This window comes from Prosopis cineraria, unplaced genomic scaffold (genome assembly GCF_029017545.1).
Source record: "Prosopis cineraria cultivar Desert tree isolate PC_DT_omini unplaced genomic scaffold, ASM2901754v1 PC8, whole genome shotgun sequence".
Taxonomy (NCBI): Eukaryota; Viridiplantae; Streptophyta; class Magnoliopsida; order Fabales; family Fabaceae; genus Prosopis; species Prosopis cineraria.
This window is the reverse complement of record NW_026555339.1, coordinates 12,004,052-12,024,889: the sequence shown is the minus strand read 5'-3', so window position 1 is coordinate 12,024,889 and position 20,838 is coordinate 12,004,052.

The following is a 20,838-nucleotide window of genomic DNA, read 5'->3' as shown; positions in this document are numbered from 1 at the left end:
TTTTCATAAGTTTTCTCATAATATTTAGTAGGAATTAATCCTTCCTGAATGCAATTTATATCTGCACCAGAGTCGATTAATACTACTATATTTCTATTAAATTCTTGATTTACTACTAAATTAATTTGGCAATACCATTTTCTATAGGTTATTTGAGATATTATAATAATATATCTATTTTGATCAATTTCTGTTGAAATTTCATTAATATCTTCATTATTTTTCTCTGTATCAGGATTTTCAATTATAGCTTTTATTTGTAATATTTCAATATCTCTTTGTATTTTATTATTTTTTATTTCTCTAATTTCTTGTTTAATATTTCTAATTTCTTCCTGTAATTCTTTTATTCCTACAGTTTTATTATAAGAGTTATCAAATCTTTTTATTATTTTGTTTATACTAAGAGGTTCAAATGAGTGAAAATTATTCTTATCTTCTTTATCTATAATGTCTTTTATTTTAGTAGATATTGATTTTTTATATTTTCATCTTGTATTTTATCTGTTATTTCAATTAAAAATTTTAAATTTTCTTTGTCTAAAGTATTTATTTGTAATTTTTTAAACAATTACAAATTTCTTTACCTTGACAATTTTCTTCAGAAGAATATTCTGAAGAGGAAGTATTAACATTAATATTAAAAAATTTTTCTAATTCTTCTTCATCTTCTTCAGAGGTTTCTGATTCAGAAGATTCAGAGGAATTATTTTCTAACATTATTTTAAGCAAATTCTGTTTATTTTCTTCATTAATTTGTAATTCTCTAATTTTCTTTTCAAGTTTACATTTAGATGCATAATGTCCAAATCTTCCACATTTATAACAAACAATTTCTTTATCTTTTTTATTTTGAGTTCTTTCTTTCTTATAGGATTTATATTTTTTACTTTTTGGAACATATTTATTTTTTCTTTTTTTATAAAAAGATTTATGTTTTTCTAAGGATGTTTATAATGTTTTTTTTCTCTTTCTTCTTGAGGGAGCTTGAATTTTTTCAAAGCCGTATTGTTGACAAAAATCTCCTAGTTCAAGTTTCCCTTGTTTTGTTTCATTATATATTTTCTTTTGCATTTTTATATCGTTACATAATTTTAATCCTGTAATATTACTAATTTGTATTATTTCTCCATATGTTAAAGAATTATAGTTTATAGTTCCTAATCCTTGTATTTGTTTTATTTCATTTTTTACTTTTTCAACAAAGAGCTTTGATAATCCAGAAATGAATTTTTCTCTCCAGATTTTCGAATTAGCATCTTGTCTTTGAAAAAGTTTAGGTATAAAATTATCTTTATACCATCTAAAATCTGCAAGGGTGTGAACATCGTAGATTCATTAATTCAGTTAAATAAAAAATATAGATAAATAATAAAAAGTGAAAAGATTAAAAATATGCAAGCATTAAAAAAAATTAGAATGTATAAAAAATAATTAACAAAATGAACGATTAAAAAGGAGAAAAATGTATTGAGTTTATAGAAAATACTTCTATTATTTGAAAATATGATGCATTTTGTAAGAATATATAAAATTTACATTCATCATAATGATGAATTTCATTTAAAATTTGAGAAATATATCAATCAAAATATAAAGCAATAAAAAAAAATTTTGAAGACATATTTAAGCTAAATAAAAAATCAAGTATCAACAAAAAAGAAATATACAAAGATATTAGGAAGTGCAAAGATTAGAAGATGTGCTTAAATTTTTGAAGTCTTTTAAAGTCAAGTAAAAATAAACAAGAAAGGATGAAAACAAATTAAAGAGTTTATGTAAAAGATTACTATAACTTAAAAATTGAGAAATATTTTAAAAAATTTAACGCATTGAGCACCTGTTGAAAAAAAAATCAAATTTTAAAAAATATAGATAAATATTAGAAAGTGGAAAGATTAAAAAAACCTTCAAAACTTAAAAAAATAAAAAAAACACGATAAAAGAGAAATAATGCAGTGAGCTTAAAGAAAAACTTCAAACGCTTGATATAATATGATAAATTTTGTAAGAATACCTAAGATTTACATTCATCATAAATGATGAATCTAAAAAATATCTTCAAAATGAAGTAAAAATCAACAAAAAAAAAAAACTGGATGAAAAAATTTAAAGAAAGTAAAGCACGACTTCAATTTAAAAATTTAGAAAGAAATCCAGAAAAATTTAAAGCATTAAGCACTAAGCACTATTTGAAGACATATTTAAGCATAAAAAATCAAGTTTAAAGAGAAAAAAACAAATAAATAACAGGAAGTATAAAGATTAAAAAATAAGTTTATATTTAAAAAACTACTTTAAAATGTAAAATAAAAAATCAACAAAAAGAACCATAAAAAAGGAGAAAGAATGCAATGAGTTCAAAGAAAATACTCTAATTCTTGATAATATGATACATTTTATAACAATATATAAGTTAAACATTCTTAATAAATGATGAATTTTATTTAAAATTTGGGAAAGATATTAATAAAAATGCAAAGCAATAAACAATTATTGAAGACATGTTTAAACGAAATAAAAATAAAGTTTTAAAAAATATACAAAGATAAAGTTAAGTGCAACGATTATAAGATCTGCTTATATTTTAAAAAAAATAACTTTAAAATGATGTAAAAAATCAACAAAAAAAGTGGATAAAAAAATTTAATGAATGTAAAGATGACTTTAATTTCAAAATTGAGAAAGATGTCAAGAAAAATTTAAAGCATTGAAAAAGTTTTGAAGAATTATATAAGATAAATAAAAAATCAAGTTTAAACAAAAAAATATAAATAATAATAGGAAGTGAAAGATTAAAAATACGGATTTATTAAAAAATTTAATATAAAAAATAAAATAAAAAAAGAATGATAAAATAGAGAAAGAATGCAATGAATTTAAAGAAAATACTTCGAAATATGATACATATTGTAAGAATATATAAGATTAACATTCTCCATAAATGATGAATTTTATTTAAAATTTGAAAAAGATATCAATAAAAATGTGAAGCAATAAACATTTGTTGAAGAGATATTTAAGCTAAATAAAAAATCAAGTTTAAACAAAAAAAATTATACAAAGATAACAAGAAGTGCAAAGATTAGAAAATGTGCTTATAATTTTAAAAGTAACTTTAAAATGAAGTAAAAATCAACAAAAAAATTTAAAGCATGTAAAAGATGACTTTAATTTAAAATTTGAGAAAAATATCAATAAAAGCGTAAAGCAATAAACATTTTTTTAGGACATATTTAAGCTAAACAAAAATCAAGTATCAACAATATAATATATATATATATATATATTATTACTATAATAGGAAGTGCAAAGATTAAAAGATGTGCTTGTATTTTTTAAAAAAATATCTTTAAAATGAAGTAAAAATCAACAAAAAAGGATGAAAAATTTTAAAGAATGTAAAAGATGGCTTTAATTTAAAAATTGAGAAAGATATTAAAAAAAACTTAAAGCATTAAGCACCTTTTGAAGACATATTTAAGCTAGAAAAATCAAGTTTAAAAAAATGGATAACTAATAGGAAGTGTAAAGATTAAAAAACCTATAAAATGTAACAAAATTTAAAAAAAAAATAAACAGAGAAATAATGCAAGAGTTTAAAGAAAATACTTCAAATGCTTGATAATATGATACATTTTTTTAAGAATATATAAGACTAACATCCTTCATAAGTGATGAATTTTATTTACAATTTGAGATGGATATAAAAAAATATAAAGCAATAAGCATTTTTGAAGACATATTTAAGCTAAATAAAAAATCAAGTGTAGCAAAATAAGTAAACAAAAACAATAGAAGTGTAAAGATTAGAAGTTGTGCTTATATTTTTAAAATTAACTCTAAAATGAAGTACAAAAATCAACAAAAACATGGATAAAAAAATTTAAAGAATGTAAAAGATAACTTTAATTTAAAAATTGAGAAAAAAATTTAAAGAATGTAAAAGATAACTTTAATTTAAAAATTGAGAAAAATATCAACAAAAAGTTAAAGTGGACATATTTAAGCTAAATAAACAAAATAAAATATAAAAAATATAAAAAATAATAGTAAGTAAAAAGATTAAAAATATGATTATATTAAAAAAAGAGGCTTTAAAATGTTAAAAAAAAAAATAAACCAAAAGAACAAAAAAAAGCAGAAAGAATGCAATGAGTTTAAAAAAATACTTCAAATTCTTCATATATGATGTATTTTATTTAAAATTTCAGAAAGGCATCAATAAAAATGTAAAGCAATAAACGTTTTTTTCAAGACATATTTAAGCTAAATTAAAAATCAAGTATAAAAAAATATTTATAATTGAAGTAAAAAAATCAACAAAAGGCTGGATGAAAAAAAGAGAAAAAAAAAATGTAATGAGTTATACATGGTGTGAGTGCATGATAATTTCATCAAGTTTCACATCAAAAATTTATGTTCTTAAAGAATATAAAAGATGACTTTAATTTAAAAATTGAGAAATATATCAAGAAAAATATAATAGATTAAGCACTTTTTGAGAACGTATTTAAGATGAATTAAAAAAATCAAATTTAAAAAAATATAGATAAATAATAAGAAGTGTAAAGATTAAAAAATGTGCTTATATTTAAAAAAAAAGCTTTAAAATGTAAAAAATGAACAAAAAGAACGAGAAACAATGAGAAAAAATGCAATGAATTATATATGATGTGTATGTATGAATTGGCGTGTACATCAAAAATACATTTTTTTTAAAAGACAATAAAAGATTACTTTTATTTAAAAATTGAGAGATATAAAAAAAAAAATACGAAGCAATAATCACTTTTTGAAGATATATTTATGATAAATAAAAAATAAAGTTTAAACATAAAACATATATAAATAATAGGAAGAGTAAAGATTAAAAAAATGTGCTTAATCTAAAAAAGCTTTAAAATGTTAAACAAACAAAAAAAGAACAAAAAGCACAAGGAAAAAATGAGAAAGAATGCAACGAGTTACACACACTAATTAATGTGCGCATGATTGTTTCCTCAAATCCCACATCAAAAATATATTTAAAAAAATACTGTAAATGTTTGAAAATATGATAAACTTTTAATGAATATTCTTCATGATTAACATTACTGTTAGATTGACGAAAGTGAACAATACAACATGACATGACACTACCATAAGATATGAATATTGATTCCGTAACACACAAGATGGATAGTTAACAGCCACTAAAAATATGATAAACCCACTCAGCAATCAACAAAGTAGCCATTGTTTTGAAACAATATATCATAAAATGTTAGATCACGAGCTTTCGAACACAAGAAACTGTTGGAATTAACGCAAGACGTGCCTAACCGCTATTAGTTATAATCTAATATTGATATTGACTAGAGAAAAATGAGCAAGTGAAGTTATATCTACATTCACTCTCATACGGTTCATCTAAGATAAATATCTGATACATTTTGTGTAGTCCCCTGGTCATGTAGAATAATTTCATATTCTTATAGTTCTTTTTTTGAATTAAGTCCATTTTGTGGGTCTTTGATGAAATTTTCCCTAAAGATAAAAACCTTTTCTTTTTCTTTACCCAAAGCATAAAGAAGACCCGGACGCTTGATTTCCCACACTATATCACAGCAACTCTAGACTGTCCTCTTGCCTTTACCATAATCTCATCGAATTCTGCGAATTTTGCTTCAAAGCTTCCGACTGAGATCAAATCACACAATTTCTTTCTTTAAATCTCTTCTTTCTTCTTTCACATTTCTTTCGATCATCGATTTATTTTGTTGCTTTGAATAAGTTTGATCTTTCACAGAAGCTATAATGAATCTGATGGTGGTGTTCATGTTGGCATACATGGTTTTGCCTCATTGTTCTTGTCTGGTTTTCTAGCTTATTTTTTCATTCCTCTTGCCACCGAAGAAGTTTGATCTTTGAAGACGCCGTCCATATCAGGTTGGCCTACGTTATCTTCGTCTCTTACTTTTTAACTTCTATTTGCTTGTTTTTTTTCAGTTTCTTTGTTGTTTATTTACATGTCTATTCTGAATCTTGTTCATGTATTTTAGTTATTAGATCTTATGTGTAACCAGTGACGAATCCTCTTGCCGCCCCACACTTTGATGCTCCTTTGAGGGAAAAAAAAAATTCTTTCTTGTAAAAAAAAAATAGAGATCTAATTATCATTAATTTGATGTAGAGGGACTTCAATCGTCGCTTTACTTTTTTCCCTAGCACCCTGATGCAACAATTAGTCTAAGCGGTCAGGGTCTTGATTCCCTTGCCACCATTCAATTTTATCATGAATTCAATCATGGTATCAAAACACGAACTAGTTTTGGTGCTAAGCACCTTGAAGTGCTCATCAAGGTGCTCAATATGTCTAGATTTAAATTATTTTTTTATTTTTATTAAATAAAATTATAAAACTTTTAATAAATATAACTTATCATTAATTTGGATAATATTGATTTAATTTAGATAGTTTAATTTAAAATTTAATTTTTATAAATTAATTATCCAGATGTATTTTGAATTGTTTAGATTTAAAAATAGATTTATGAAGTTTGTAAAGTCTTACTGCATGATTGGGAAGACATTATAATCTTGATTTTTTTAAAAAAAATTCCCAAACAACAAAAAAAAACAGTTAATTCCCAAAAGTGCTCAATGCTTTACTTTTTTTTTTTAATATCTTTTTCAATTTTTAAATGAATGTCATCTTTTACATTCTTTAAATTGTTTTCACCCCTTTTTTGTTGATTTTTACTTTTTTTAAAAGTTATTTTTTAAGAATATAAACACATCTTGTAATCTTTGCATATGTTTTTGGTTAAACTTTATTTTTTATTTAGCTTAAATATGTCTTCAACAATTGGTTATTGCTTTGCATTTTTATTGACATCTTTCTCAAAATTTAAAGAAAATTCATCATTTATAAAGAATGTTAAACTCATATATTCTTATAAAATGTATCATATTATTAAGAATTTGAAGTATTTTCTTTAAACTCATTGCATTCTTTTTTGTTTTTGATGGTTCATTTTGTTGATTTTTTTCACATTTTAACACAATTTTTTTTATTATAAGCATATCTTTTAATCTTTACACTTCCTATTATTTATCTATATATTTTGTTAAAACTTGATTTTAAAATTTTTCTTGATTTCTTTCTAGATTTTTAAATTAAAGTCATCTTTTGCATTCTTTAATTTTTTTCATCCTTTTTTTTATTTTTACTTCATTTTAGATTTTTTTTAAAATAAGCACCTCTTCTAATCTTTGCACTTCCTATGATATTGTGTGTGTGTGTGTGTGTGTGTGTGTATTTTGTTGATACTTGATTTTTTGTTTAGCTTAAACATGTCTTAAAAAATGTTTATTGCCTTAGATTTTAATTGATATCTTTTCTCAAATTTTAAATAAAATGATGAATGTAAATCTTATATATTCTTACAAAATATATCATATTATCAAGCAATAGAAGTATTTTTTTTTTAACTCTTTGCATTCCTTCTCTATTTTAATCGTTCATTTTTAATTATTTTTTATATTTTAAAGCTTTTCTTAATATATGGGTATTTTTTAATCTTTACACTTCCAATTATTTATCTATATTTTTGTTTAAAGTGGATTTTTTATTTTTTTTAAATATGTCCTCAAAAAGTGCTTAATGCTTTACATTTTTTCTTGATATATTTCTCAATTTTTAAATTAATGTCATATTTTTACAATCTTTTTATTTTTTTTTCATCCCTCTTTTTTATTTTTTTTTCGTTTTAAATTTATTTTTTAAAAAATATAAGCACATCTTCTAATCTTTGCATTTACTTTTATCTTTGTATATTTTTTTGTTTAAAATTTATTTTTTTAGCTTAAATATGTCTTCAAAATTTGCTTATTGCTTTACATTTTTATTAATATCCTTCTCAAATCTTAAATAAAATTCTTCATTTATGAAATGTATCATACTATCAAGAATTTGAAGTATTTTCTTTAAACTCACTGCATTCTTTTTCATTTTTAATTGTTCCTTTTTGTTGATCTTTTTATATTTTAAAGCTATTTTTTTATATAAGCGTATTTTTTTAGTTTTTACACTTCCTATTACTTATTTATATATTTTTTTTAAACTTTTTTTTTCGCTTAAATATGTAGTGCTTTAAATTTTTCTTGATTTCTCTCTAAATTTTTAAATTGAAATCATGTTTTACTTTCTTTAATTTGTTTTCATCCTGTGTTTTTCGTCAATTTTTACTTCATTTTAAAGATATTTTTTTTAAATATAAGCATGTGTTTAGTTCTTGTTATCTTTATATAATTTTTTTTGTTTAAACTTTTTTTATTTTTCTTAAATATGTCTTAAAAAATGCTTATTATTAGTTTATGTTTTTATTGATATCTATGTCAAGTTTTGAAATGTATCATTTTATCAATCATTAGAAATATTTTCTTTAAAATCATTTCATTATTTCCATTTTTTAATGTTGTTTTTGTTGATTTTTTTTATTATAACCATATTTTTTAATCTTTACACTTAACTATCATTTATCTATATTTTTTTTGTTTGAACTTGATTGTTTTAGCTTAAATTTTTCTTCAAAAAGTGTTGAATGCTTTAAATTTTTCTTGATATCTTTCTCAATTTTTAAATTAAAGTCATCTTTTACATTCGTTATATTTTTTCATCTGTTTTTTTTTGTTCATTTTTTCCTTCATTTTAAAGTTATTTTTTAAAAATGCAAGCACATCTATTAATCTTTGCACTTCCTTTTATCTTTGTTTATTTTTTTTTAAACTTGATTTTTTATTTAGCTTAAATTTGTCTTCAAGAAATGCTTATTGCTTTACATTTTTATTGATATCTTTCTCAAATCTTAAATAAAATTCATCATTTGTAAAGAATGTTAAACTGATATACTCTTTTAAAATGTGTCATATTATCAATAATTCAAAGTATTTTCCTTAAATTCAATGCATTCTTTCTCGTTTTTTATGTTCTTTTTGTTGATGTTTTTTTTTACATTTCAATCTATTTTTTTTAAAGTAAGTGTATTTTTTAGTTTTTACACTTCCTATTATTTATCTATATATTTTGTTTAAACTTGATTTTGTTGCTTAAATGTGGCTTTAGACAGTGTTTAATACTTTAAATTTTGCTTGATTTCTTTGAAAAGTGCTTCATCTTTCACATTCTTTAAGTTTTTTTCATCCAGTTTTTTTGTTGATTTTTACTTCATTTTAAAGATATTTTTTAAAAATATAAGCACATATTTTAATCTTTGCAATTCTTGTTATCTTTGTATAATTTTTTTGTTTAAACTTGAGTTTTTGTTCCGTTTAAATATGCCTTCAAAAAATGCTTATTGCTTTGTGTTTTTTTTTTATCTGTCTCAATTTTTAAATAAAATGCATCATTTATGAAGAATGTTAATCATATATTCATAAAGTAAGTATCATGTTATCAAGTATTTAAATTATTTTCCTTAAAAATATATATTTTTATGTGAGACTTGAGGAAAGAAGCATGCGCATACAGCATATTTAAATTATTTTCCTTAAAAATATATATTTTTTATGTGAGACTTGAAGAAACAAGCATGCACACAGAGCATATATAACTCACTACATTCTTTCTCTTTTTTTCCTTTTTCTTTTTCTTGATTTGTTGCCTATAGCTCACTACATATTTTCAATCTTCACACTTTCTATTATTTATCTCTACCTCTTTCCTATACTTATTTTTTTTTTATCTATCTTAAATGTGTCTTCAAAAAGTGCTCAATGCTTTATATTTATCTTGATATCATTTTCAATTTTTAAATAAAAGTCACCTCATTTTCTTTAAATTTGAAATTTGGAACATGAATAGAAGTTTAAAAGAATATATCCTTAAAATGTTTTGAGGGTACCTTGAATAATTTTAAATGACAATTATATTTAAAGAAGGGTATTATAGTCTAACATATGTGACCTAACTGGCCACTAATAATTGATTTAATGAAGATGAAAACTTAAAAAAGTAAAATGGATTTTGTGCTATTAATTTAAGAAAGGTTTGCGTAGATTTTTAAAATAGTAGTGAGGTATCTATGTTAAGGAAGAGATGGTGATTTATTTTACCCTAATTTATAAGTACACTAAAATAGTTTTTTTAATTTTCATATTCATATTTATTTTTTCTTTTAAATACTAAAACATTCCCGAATCTAGTTCTGAACTATAACTTCGTTAAAATCTGAACTGCTAAGCATGATGGCATGTTAAAATCCAACTTATACCTCAAAGTTGGATGTTTAAAAAAAAAAAAGAGTATGGGGTATTTTTATATTTATTGCAGTCCCCTGATCATGTAGAGTAATTTCATAATCTTATAGTTCTTTTTTTTTTTGAATTAAGTCCATTTTGTGGGCCTTTGATGAAATTTTCCCTAAAAATAAAACCCTTTTCTTTTTCTTTACCCAAAGCATAAAGAAGACCTGGACGCTTGATTTCCCACACTATATCACAGCAACTTTAGACTGTCCTCTTGCCTTTACCATAATCTCATCGAATTCTGTGAATTTTGCTTCAAAGCTTCCGCCTGAGATCAAATCACACAATTTCTTTCTTTAAATATCTTCTTTCTTCTTTCACATTTCTTTCGATCATCGGTTTATTTTGTTGCTTTGAATAAGTTTGATCTTTCACAGAAGCTATAATGAATCTGATGGTGGTGTTCATGTTGGCATACATGGTTTTGCCTCATTGTTCTTGTCTGGTTTTCTAGCTTATTTTTTCATTCCTCTTGCCACCGAAGAAGTTTGATCTTTGAAGACGCCGTCCATATCAGGTTGGCATACATTATCTTCGTCTCTTACATTTTATACTTCTATTTGCTTGTTACTTTTTCAGTTTCGTTGTTGTTTATTTACTTTTGTCTATTTTGAATCTTGTTCATGTATTTTAGTTATTAGATCTTATGTGTAACCAGTGACGAATCCTCTTGCCGCCCCATACTTTGATACTCCTTTGAGTGGAAACAAAATTTCTTTCTTGTAAAAGAAAAATTATTAGAGATCTAATAATCATTAATTTGATGTAGAGGGCTTCAATCCTCGCTTTACTTTTTCCCCTAGCACCCTGACGCAACAATTAGTCTAGCGGTCAGGGTATTGATTTCCTTGCCACCATTCAATTTTATCATAAACTCAATCATGGTATCAAATCAGGAACTAGTTTTGGTGCAAAGCACCTGAAGTGCTCATCAAGGTGCTTTATATGTTTAGATTTAAATTATTTTTTAAACAATATTATAAAACTTTTAATAAATATACCTTATGGATAATATAAATTTAATAAATTTAAAAAAATTTAGAATTTTTATAAATTGATTATGCATATGTACTTTGAACTGTTTAATTTAAAAAAAAATTATAAAGTTTGTAAAGTTTTACTGTTTGAGAAGACATTATAATCTCGAATATAGGGCCTAAATAATCGATTTAAAAAAAATCCCAAACAGAAAAAAAAATTAATTTATTATTGAGCTAGAATTACGTTTTGGAAAATTAATTTATTATTGAGCTAGAATTACGTTTTGAAATATACTTTAAAAGGTTTCTTATAGATTCAATTTTACTATTAAATATATTTTACTATTAAATAACAAAATTAATAATATTAAATATACTTTTATCAATAATTTAATTTTGAAAAGCAATGCTCTTTATGGTGATTTTGCATAGTTAAAATTAATTTTAGTATCCAAATAGATTGTGTTGATAATATAACTAATTATGATTAAAATTAATTATTTTTATAATCAATTATACCCAACTGAAATCCAAATGGGCTCTTAAACATTTTGTAGAAATTTTGGTAGAATCTCTCCAATATTTGGCCCTCTTGAAATTTCTACAATATCAAAACTTGTCAGCCAATCCAGCGAAGGGGCTTAGCTCAACACTTGTAGATTTCATGATAATAAAATAGGACTACAACCTAACTATGATATATGTAGAGTACTAAATTACAATTACATAATAGAATATATATTTACATAAAAAAATAACCAAAACATGCTTCTACTGTCTCAAAAAGGAATAGTATCCCTTAATGATTAGTATGAGGTGCAAGGTCAACTATAATATTTGATATCAAAAAAAACTTTTTCGTGAGTGGCATACAAATTAGAATTATGGATAAAAACATGTAAAAATAGTAGGTAATAAAAACATGTAAAAATGGAATAATAAACATGTGTTGGCTCTTGCATGGAGTTAGCACCTCTTAAATATCTTGTTAGTTAGATGTATCATGTTGTGTTTAGAGCTAACAGAATTGTCGTTAACAATCAATGTTTTGGACTTAATACCCCTTAATAAAAATCAAGCATGCATGTAGTTAAAAAACAATTTTAAAGAAAATCTCATTTTTTTAAGCATATTGTTCAACTATCATCCTCCATTTTCCGTACTCATTTTCATCTCTTCCGTGCATGAATTGTAATAAAAAATTTACATATCAAACATAAAATCTTTGGTAAAATTGAGACATTGTAAATAATAAGATAATCGTTATAAACAATAGAATTAACAAGAATTTTATACAGCTTATAAAGAGATAATATTAAAAATTAAAATAAAAAAATTATAAATATTATGAGAATTATTTGAGATACTACCCACACACCTAATTAATTTCAAATGATTCTAATGATACCCTAAATTTCCTAACAAATAATTGTTCTTTCCTTAATGAAAATAAGTAAGTATTTTAACAAGATTTTATTTACTCAATAAGCATTTATTATAACCTACAATTTCACTTAACAATAAATTTCCAAGCACTTGGTAAGCGCATTCAAATTCAATCCCAAACATTACCAATTAAACATATATATACATCGCTATACTTCAACGTAGAAATTAACAATCTAAACCAACCACAATGCTCATTTAGGCATTTTAACAATTACTTTGTAGGTACCCACATTGATCCATCCATAAGTAAACATTTTATTAACCTTCTATCAACAATTCTTTTTAAACACTCTTGAGCTTTGTCCAGAACACATTGCAAAATAAAATAACATCCAACCATTACACAAAACACCATCTCAGTTCAAATTTAACAACTATATATTTCAAAGTACCAATACAAGCTATTAGAGTTTTCTCAAATCTTTCTTTACCAATTTCACAAGACACACTGACAATGAAGCAAAGAAAAACCAGAAAAGAAACAGCGGTGGCGGACAAGGAAGAATCCAGTGACGGCAACACTCCCCAGCGGCGGAACGCGAAGGCGAGGAGAGGCACAGCTGACGGTGAGGTCGAAGGAAACGCAACGGGAAGAGAAGAGCTATGAAGATGAACGCGATCTCTCTCGTTTTTTCCCCCTCTCTGATGTTCGAATCGAATGGCAGGGAAGAGAAGAAAAAAATCTAAACATTAGAAAATTGGGAAAGTTACAAAAAAGTCCACAACATCTTTCTCTTATAACATAAAAAGATGAGTGCTGTGGTAGTTTTTTCATAATTTAAAACAAAATAAAATTAATCTAATGCTTAGAAGAATTTGAACTCTGAAAGTTTAGATGAGCTATTAGTATAAGTTTCACAAAGCCATCACTCTCCATTTGCCATAAAACTAATTTAAAAAATATTAATTGGGAGACTTTTTTTAATTTAAAATTTAGGATCATTATATATGTATTGTCTAGATTGGTGGTAAGAAGGATTTATTAAAATTTTTATTTATTAAAATATTTATAATATTTATTTTAATTAAAATAAAAAAATAAAACTTCTAAATTTAGGTTTAAATCCAAGTACCTTGGTGAGCGCTCATCAGGTGCTGGTTAAGCAAATAAAATGTTTCTTATAACAAAAATAGGTATATTTAAGAATTGTTGTGAAATATTTACAACAACAATAACAACAACAAACTTTTATTTCACTATGTGGGGTTGGCTATATGAATTGCACAATGTTATTGTGTTCTATCACTTATTAAATTTTTAAAATTTGTGTTAACTAAAAAGTCTTGATCAATAATTTCTAAAAATATTCTTTTTAATCTTTCTCTACCTCTTCTAAGAAAGTTCAAAATTGTTCATTTCATTTTTGTCTACCTCCAAGGTCTTCTTTGTTCCACTTCCCTCAACAGGCACTACAGGCCCATTTTTTTATCTAATATTTCCTCCCTTCCTTCAAGATTTGAACCTTGAACATCTTGAAAGGGAGGGTGTCTCTAATCACTTCTTCTAGCGTGACTTTTAGATATTGTAACGCAAATATATATGGATAAATGTTAAATTAGTTTTTGAATTTATCCAAATAATAAATTTGAAATTATGAAAATAAATAGATAAAAGCATATAAAAAATTATCAAAAAACGAAAAATAAATTTTTATTTGTAGAATAACAACTAGAAATAATTCTTAAATGTTGCGAAAAAAGAAGACTTACTGGCAACGTTTATATTTTTGTTTCCTGGTCAAAAATCTTATTTTAACAATTGAAAACTGTTATCCATTTTATTTTAGGGGATAGTTGCTAAATATTTGTTGCTTAAAATAAGGGGTTACTAGTAGCATTCGAAAACTGTTGCTTACGTCCACATTAGGCGATGCTTTCAAAAATGTTGGAAAGAAAATTATTGCCTGAAACAAAATATGTTGTGCTGGGTATTTTGCTGATGAAAAAATGGTTTAGAGTATAGAGTGGGCATCGCTCTTTGAAAGAAAGTTTTGGGAAAAAAATGATGTTTAATACTAAAAACTTCAATAGTTGCCAGTTGTCTATTTGGTAAATTAATACACGATCATTTTATGCTGTTGAGTACCAAGCCATACAAATTAAAAATAGATGATCTAGATGTAAATTTAATTTAATTTTTATATTTTTAATAAATTAATTTTAAATCTTGATAGTTAAAGTCAATTTTAGATTACTCCTATCTCACCGTTGTGATGAGTATATACATGTGATAACTAGTGCTGAAACCTATCCCAAATTATTAAAAAAATAAGAAGTAATTATTAAAAGAAAATCCACATAATAATTTTCCCCCTTAAGATCAATAAGTGAAAATTTACGAAAACATCTTGAACTTTTATATACTATCATTTTCCCTTAATATTCTTTTTTAACAAAAAAAATTATGTAATGACACGTAAATATCTGTGAAGATTTTAATTAGATGACATATAATGATAAAAAATATAATTATACTCCGTTGAAGTTTATTATGATTTAAATATTATTTTCTTTCTCCATTCTAACCATTATAGTAATCTACAGTAATAGTAGTCACAAAAATTAGCGTCAGAGTGGGAGTGATTTGAGCGTGAGTCATAGAAACTAGAGGATTAGCACAGAAAAAATACAATTACTCACTATGTGGATTGAATATAAAGCGGTACAAGAACAATTATTATTACAAATATTTGTATACGTTTTTTAAGTTCATGAACAACAAAAAATTCTTATATAACATAAAAAGATTTATTTATTAATAACATAATGTCTATCTATTTTATATGGTTTGTGTGATTAAGTTAAACATTTATAAATGTTTTTTTAAGTTTGTGAATAACAAAAAATCCATATATAACATGAAAATGTTTGTATTTTAGCTCCCAACAAAAATTGTAATTTTATGTGTTTTGAGGGCCTTTAGTGCGATTCTCCCATTGATGTATTTTGGTTTCTAAGTTTAACTGCAGTGATTGACTTTACCTTGGTTTGAATAAGTTAATTCGGTATGTGATGGTACTTCTTTGTCTTGGTGGATGGCAACAACTTCAACCGAACTTGAAGCCATGGTAGATGACAATAAGGAACCTACAGATGGATTTCCAACAGCTGACTCATGAACTTCACTGTTTTCTTCTCTCCCATCCATCTTCACTATCATCGTCACGACAATCTTCTTCTAATTGCAATTTCAAAATCAAAAAGTCAACTTAGAAAAGAGGTCACATGACATAAGTTATAGCAATGAGTCAATGTATTGCTTCATAAGTTACGTAAAATGGTTTCCCCCTACATCTTTTGCATTAAAAAAATTTGAATATAATGGTGCACCTGGGCATTTGTATTCTTGTTTTAGCTTTGGACAGTCATGTACGTGACACAGCTCACACTGCAATTTAATCCCTCGGTGGATAATGATCAGACTTGGAAGCTTCACTAAATGTAGAATGTTGAGCTTGGGAAGCATTTCTTTCGCATCACCTCAGGCAATTTTATTTGAATGATATTTTTCCTAAATTTAACCTTCATTAAAAAATAGGTATAAGATATAATGCTAATTTATTTTAGACTAAAATATACTTTACACAACGTTTCATTTTAAGCCCTTAATTTTATAGTGTTTTTTTGGTTCTTTAACCCTAATTTTGTTAGCTTTGTCCCACCAAATTTTTACATTGAAGTTTTAAATATTGACAAAATATTCTTAAATGTTGATATATTAAATTTATTTTTTTAAAAAATAATAATGATTGATTCAAAATAATTACTTAAAACTAATAATGTTAGGGTTAAAGGACTAAAAATATAATTTACAAAATTAAAGGACTAACTTGAAATTTTTTATAAAGTTAAAAGTCTAAAAGTATATTTTAGCCTTTATTTCATATCAATTTTAAGTAAAATAATTTCTCCAGTCTTTTTTAATGTAGGCCATGTTAACTATTTTTCTAATATTAAGAAATTTAGTTAAAGTCAGTTCAATGTCAAAGATGTTTACAACTTTTCAAAACTACCCTTAATCAAATTAAAGCCATTATTTAAGCTTATAGAGTACGAAGTATAAGGGCATTTTTGAAAATGTCATGAATGTTTCATTAAATTTTGTAAAGGCTCTAATATTCAAGATCATCAATGGGTAGGGGTCTTATAATTGGATTATGAGGTAGTATTTTATTAAACAAAGTTGTTAGCTGCATAACTCAATTGTAACTATGATTATTTTGGTGGAAATTAAGGTCACTTAAGTTTCCTCAAGATAACTAGACATAGGTCTTTAAGTTTAACCAAGATAATTAATCCCTTGCCTCTCATGCACCCCCTCACCACATTTGGATTCAACAAGAAAGGCTAAGGGTGTGTTTGGATTAAAAAATTTACAATTGAGATTAAGATTTAACTGAGGTTAGCAAATTAAGGTTAGAAGAAAAGTCAGTTGATGTAATGTGATTTATGTTTGGATATCATTTTTTTTCAAAAGTCAGTCAAATAAACTGAAATTCGCTTGGATAGTTTAATTCAAAAGCCAGTTGAGATATTTAGTGGCAAAAATAATCATAAATTTTTATCTTAAATATTAAATCTTAAATAAGTATGTTTATATTTTTTTGACTAACTAATAAGTAAAAAATATTAAACTTAAAATCAAAACTAATAAGTAAAATATCTTAAATATTCAACCATGAAAACCTAAAATAAATTAATATTTAATTGATATGATTTACAAGTTGATCGCTAATTGTATCACGAACACGCTGCATCTGTCTTGATGATCCGGGTAGATTTGATGATGCTTCACCAATATCGGTATCTTCCTCCTAGACTTCTACACTTTCATCTTCAGCTTGTATGAACTACTCATCAGTAATTGAATTTCTCCTAATAAAATTACATATTGCCATTGTTGCACAAACAATTTAAACTTGTGTTTTATATTTAAATTTGGGCATTTTTTCGTATAATTGCAAACCTATTCTTCCACACTCCAAAAGTTCTTTCTATAGTGCATCTCAGACTTGAATAATAATAATTGAAGACATCATTATTGTTTGCAAATCCTACAACTCGCCTAAAGTCTGCAAGGTGATAACGTTCGCAACGATATGGACCAAGATACCCATTTAGTGTTGGATAACCAGAATTAACCAAATAATATTTACCTATTAAATGAAAGGAAGTGATGTAAATTTGACCAACATTAAACCAATGCAATAATAATTATAGTGACTTTAATAAAATATACTTGGAGGTGGATGCAGAAAATGCATTGAAGGAGTTGATATGGCATTATCAAATACTTGAGCATCATGAGCCGTACTTTCCCATCCTGCAATGACAAAAGTAAAACACATGTCCCAATCACATATAGCCATAACATTCTGTGTTGCATATCCCTTTCTTCCAATAAATTTGATTTGATCAGCAACACTAACCACGCATGGCACATGAGTGCCATCAATTGCTCTTATAGCATCCTTAAAGAATGACCAATATCGTGGATCATTTTGAATTTTTGAATGACATCGTTGAAACAAAGGATCAAGTGGCTTTATGTTTGCCTTGGAAAAGTTAAGGCAGGCAGCTAATACTTTATGAAAATTTCTATGGACAGTTTCCCCTGAATGCTGAAATCGTTCCTGTATCATCCTATTACCAACTCCATGTCCAACTGTATTTAAAAACATTCCAACCATTTCTTCAACTCCCATTTTTTTAGACTTCTTTAGACCAAGATCAACCAGTGTCACACACAGTTACCTAAACAAATGTTTTTTCATTCGAAACATTTCATAACAACGATCAGGATGACATTGCAAAATCTCATTGACCCACATTTGTCCTGTTTGCATGCTAGTTCTCCTGGCTCTTGACACACATATGGAATCACATATTCACTAACTAATTGACATATTTCTTCTTGCTCCGTTATATCTTGCTGTAACAAGGGAAGTAGTTGATGAGCCACGTCTACATCCCAACCTTCATTCCAACCTAACATATATTCATTCAAATCTTCCATGATTTTTAAACCTGAGGTAAAATAGTATGTAAATATCTACAAAAGGAAAGCTAGTACAAAAGGAAACTAATAAATATGCTAATTAGATCATCATAGCTACTCATGATAATGATAATAATCGTGCTGTATTTACAAATCCTCTCTCCTGAGCTGTAGAAGATTGATTGAGATTAATTGAAAAAAAAAATACTTTACTCTGTAGTCTTGTGTGACCTGGTCATAACCTTACTCCTAAAAAGAAAAAAAAATTAAGACCATCAGATGCATGATTAAATGGAAATTTTAACAGGCATAGCCCCTTGTCAAGGTTACCTGCATCCACTCCATTCACTATTCAGGTTAATAAATATAGGTCTAATAAATCAAGTAATCAACATTACAGATAGCAAACACATTTACTCATTTAGAGGCAATTGTATGCCGTTAATGTTCATGCATGCAATTTAGAATCAGTAGACACCCACCACCTATTTTTTCCAATAACAGGATAAGCCAATCATAACATACCAAAAAGCTCAGAATATTGAATGACCGCTACTCATTTTCATGTCAATATGAAAATAGCAAACAACATAAATATCCTTCAAGTTAGAGTATGAAAGCCTTAGAAATGCTTCAACAATAATTTCAAATGAGACATTACAAGCAAAGCAATCTATGGCTTCACAAACTATTCGAGGAAGACATAATCAAATCAAATGCAGAAAAGAATCTACAGTGATACACAGATGATTGGTCTAACAGTATTATAAATAACCAAGTTCTAAAAACGCATCTTATAGGCATCTGTACTCATGTTACACACACACATTTCTCATCACACAGGATTGAAAAAGAAAATGAACATCAGCAACTCGAGTTCTAGAAATGAATAGGGGATGGAAAGTAAAAAGAATAACAAGCAGGATAGGAAACAAATGTACACGCATTATATCTTCCTTTACTCTAAAATAAACAAACATGGGATGGACATGAGAGAATAACAAGTACATATCACTTTCTAGAGCAGCAGAGCACGACGGGTCAAGGAAGAAAAGTCTTCAAAGAAGGAACAGCAGAGCATAACAGGAAATAAGGCAAGGAAGGAGACGAAAAGAATGACCTTACTTGGCAAGGACAAGCAATGGGGAGTAGATCCAGTGATAAGAAGTGCAGATCTGGTAGACATGGTGGAAATCGAGAGGCAACAAGGAGAAGAAGCATTTCGGAGTAGGGACATGTGGAAAGCGGGAGATTGACAAAAAAAATGAATAACAGAAGAAAGCTGGAAATCGGAGCAAGGACACAGTGGAAAGCTGGAGATCGACAGAAAAAATGACTAACAGAAGAGAGCTGGAGATCGGCCGAAGGAAGCAGACGACTAGCCGAAGGAAGCAGATTTGGAAGTGTGTTTTGAAGAAGATTGGGAGGTCACAAGTAAAAGCAGCATGCACAGGAAGCAAGCCGCAACTGGAGTAGATAGAAGACAAGAGAAAGAAAGCAATAAAATTTAAAATGCATTTAATGCTTCCAACGGGAAAACGTGAATGTTGAGAAGGAAAAGCCAGATCAGTTGGCTTTTTAGATAACGTGCATTTATAAGCTAACTGAGGTTGAAAAGTTATGCTAATCTAAACAAATTTTTTTTAGCATTTTGCATCCTAACCTCAGTGTCACCTAGTCTAACTGAGATTAGAGTGTAATCCAAACATGCACTAAGTGTTGGATTGGAGGTTTTGAAAAGCCCATTCAACTTTTCCACTGATATTTCATGATCTCTATATATTCAGATGCTTCGGTTTTGTAAAAAAGAAAAATCAAAATTGATTACAAAATAATCCTTACTTGATAGACTAGTAGGTCAAATTGGTTGAGATGATATTTTGGTCTTGTATATAAGTAAAAAAATAACCTTGGTAATCAAAAATTAAACTTTATATTTTTTAATTCTTACATATCAAATTTTATGTTATTTAAAATTTTTATCATTTTTTAAATATTTCTAATATATAATAGTTGTATAACAAAAATTAAAAATTATCAAAAATCAAGGTCTTTTTTAGTAATTGTATATTCAAAAGCACATTTCATTATATATAATTTAAATAATTTTCAGTTTACCAA